General features: G+C 43.9%; 1 protein-coding gene across 1 annotated transcript in view; it reads left to right on the top strand.

Moving 5' to 3' along the window:
- ELMSAN1 (ELM2 and Myb/SANT-like domain containing 1) overlaps nt 1-3,486 on the top strand; it is an 87,773-nt gene that overhangs the window by 66,336 nt on the left and 17,951 nt on the right. The gene's annotated exons all lie outside the window — the stretch shown is intronic.

Genomic DNA, 3,486 nt, shown 5'->3' with positions numbered 1-3,486 from the left:
CACTGCAACCTCTGCCTCCTGGGTTCACACCATTCTCCTGCCTCAGCCTCCCGAGTAGCTGGGACTACAGGCGCCCACCACCTCGCCCGGCTAGTTTTTTGTATTTTTAGTAGAGACGGGGTTTCACGGGGTTAGCCAGGATGGTCTCGATCTGACCTCATGATCTGCCAGCCTCGGCCTCCCAAAGTGCTGGGATTACAGGCATGAGCCACTGCGCCCGGCTGACATCTCCTTCTGAGATTGAGGTTTTGTCTACTTTTTCTTTAGGTTCTGTCATCATTTGTTTTATACGTTTTGATGCAATGTTATTAGGTGCTCATTTACAACTAGATTAGATACTTTATGAAGTTTCTTTTTATCTTAAATATTCTTTTTGCCTTTTATTATTATTTTATATTTTATTTTATTTTTTTGAGACAGAGTTTTGCTTGTCCCACAGGCTGGAGTGCAATGGCGAGATCTCGGCTCACTGCAACCTCTTGGGTTCAAGCAATTCTCCTGCCTCAGCCTCCTTAGTAGCTGGGATTACAGGCATGCATCACGAAGCCTGGCTAATTTTCGTATTTTTAGTAGAGATGGGGTTTCATCATGTTGGCCAGGTTAGTCTTAAACTCCTGACCTCAAGTGATCTGCCCGCCTTGGCCTCCCAAAGTATTAGGATGACAGGGGTGGGCCACTGCACCCGGCCAATTCTTATTTTACATGAGTAAAGTTATAAGATACAAGTGTGATTTTGTAACACACATAGATGGTATAGTGGTGAAGTCAGGGCTATCAGGGTATCCATATCTATTCCCCAAATAATGCACATTGTACCCATTAAGTAATTTCTCATCATCTACCCCTTTTGCCTCTTAAAGTCAGTTTTGTCTGATATCTTGCTTGCTTTTGGTTAGAATCTGCAGGGTGCATCTTTTCCCATCATTTACTGTTATCTTTTCTCTATCCTTCTACTTAAGGAGTATCTTTCAAGTGGCATACATTGGGATTTGTTATTATCCAGTCTTTTAGAGCATTGATACGGTTTATATCTTTCTATTTATTTATTTAAAAATTAACATAAAGTCTGGGCACGGTGGTTCACACCTGTAATCCCAGAACTTTGGGAAGCCAAGGCTGGTGGATCACTTGAGGCCAGCAGTTCAAGACCAGCCTGACCAACATGGCAAAACCCTGTTTGTACAAAAATAGAATAAAATAAAATTAACTTAAAAAGAATACATATTTATGGCATACAACATGATGTTTTGATATAATCAAGTTAATTAACGTACCCATTACTTCAAATTTTTGTGGTGAGAACTTTTAAAATCTGCTCTCAGCAATTTTGAAGTGTATAAATACACTGTTACTAATGATAGTCATCATGTTATACAATAGGTTTCCTGAACTTACTCTTTTTTCCTAAGTGACATTATGTATTCTTTGACCAGTATCTCCCCAGTCCTCGCCCCATCCCCTAACCCTTGGTAAACACCATTCTACTTTATGCTTCTTTGAATTCAACTTTTTAAGATTCCACTGATACAGTTTGCATTTAATGTAATTACTTAAATACTTGGGTTAAAAGTTGCCATCTACTGTTAGCTGTTTCCCATCTTGCCTTTCCCATGTTCTCCTTTGGATTGATATGATTTGTTATCCCACTTCCCCATTTTATTGATTTATTAGTTATATGCTTGCATGTTGTTCTTTTCGTGATTACCTCAGCATTCTTCTTACCCATATTTCTTCAAGAGAACTAAGCCCTACAGGAAGGGATTTGAGCAACTATTTCCTCAATTTTCTGAAGGATGGGACATAGCTAGTACCATTTTAAAATGCATAGGAGGCCAGGTGCAGTGGCTTATGCCTGCAGTCCCAGCATTTTGGGAGGCCAAGGCAGGAGGATCGCTTGAGCCCAGAAGTTCGAGACCAGCCCGGGCAACACAAGGAGAGACCCAATCTCTACAAAAACAAAAAACAAAAAAACAACAGAAAAAAATTAGCTGGGTGTGGAAGTGCACACCTGTAGTCCCAGTTTCTTAGGAAGCTGAGGTGGGAAGATCGCTTGAGCCCAAGAGGTCAAGACTGCAGGGAGCTGTGATTGTGCCACTGCACTCCAGCCTGGGTGACAAAGTGAGACCCCTTTTCAAAACAAAACAAAAAGCAAAAACAAAAAACCCAAACCCTGTTAAATGCATAGGAGAGAATTTAACTTATTATGTATAGTGAGTGCCTCATGACATTAGGACTTAGATCTTTGGTCAAGAAGGGCTGCTAGATATTAAAACATGTATCCTGGGCCGGGGGCGGTGGCTCATGCCTGTAATCCCAGCACTTTGGGAGGCCAAGAGATGGAGACCATCCTGGCCAACATGGTGAAACCCCATCTCTACTAAAAATACAAAAATCAGCTGGGTGAGGTGGTGGGTGCCTGTAATCCCAGCTACTAGAGAGGCTGAGGCAGGAGAATGGCTTGAACCTGGGAAGCAGAGGTTGCAGTGAGCCAAGATCGCACCACTGCACTCCAGCCTGGGCAACAGAGTGAGACTCTGTCTCACACAAAACAAAACAAAACATGTATCCTGGCTGACACCTGTAATCCCAGCACTTTGGGAAGCCAAGGCGGGTGGAGTTCAAGACCAGCCTGGCCAACATAGTGGAACCCTGTCTCTACTAAAAATACAAAAATTAGCCAGGCATGGTGGCACATGCCTGTAATCCCAGCTACTCGGGAGGCTGAGGCAAGAGAATCGCTTGAACCTGGGAGGTGGAGGTTGTAGTGAGCCGAGATCGCACCACTACACTCCAGCTTGGGCAACAGAGTGAGACTTCGTCTCAAACAAAAACAAAAAAACATGCATCCTTGGCTTTTTGAAATCTGTTAGTACTTTTAGCTCTTCCTGGACAATGCAAAGTTCTTGTTTTTGTTTCTGGGTTTTTTGGGCGGAGGCGGGGGTTTGAGATGGAGTTGTGCAGGCTGGAGTGTAGTGGCATGATCTCAGCTCACTGCAGCCTCCACCTCCCGGATTCAAGCGATTCTTCTGCCTCAGCCTCCTGAGTAGCTGGGACTACAGGTGCAGGCCACCACGCCAGGCTCCTTTTTTTGTATTTTTAGTAGAGATGGGGTTTCACCATGTTGGCCCAGCTGGTCTCAAACTCGTGACCTCAGGTGATCCCCCTGCCTTGGCCTCCCAAAGTGCTGGGATTATAGGTGTAAACCACCACATCTGGCCCTGAATTACTTTAATCGGAGGTTGAAATGAGATTATTTCAAGCTAGGCTTTATTCCATACAGGGACTATCCTATTTCTGATTCACCTTTATTCTGAATGAAAGTGAGTATCAGCCCTTTTTGGAGTCCCAGTCCAAACCTGGGGGTTTGCCAAGCTCTCCTTCCTTGGCGAGCCCTAAACTTCAGCTTTGTGTTTTTTTTCTTTTGAGATGGAGTTTTGCCCTTGTGGCCCAGGCTGGAGTGCAATGGCTCAATCTCGGCTCACTGCA

The sequence above is a fragment of the Mandrillus leucophaeus genome, unplaced genomic scaffold (assembly GCF_000951045.1).
Source record: "Mandrillus leucophaeus isolate KB7577 unplaced genomic scaffold, Mleu.le_1.0 Scaffold228, whole genome shotgun sequence".
Taxonomy (NCBI): Eukaryota; Metazoa; Chordata; class Mammalia; order Primates; family Cercopithecidae; genus Mandrillus; species Mandrillus leucophaeus.
Note: the sequence above shows the minus strand (reverse complement) of the source record. Positions and strands in the feature narration are given on the sequence as shown.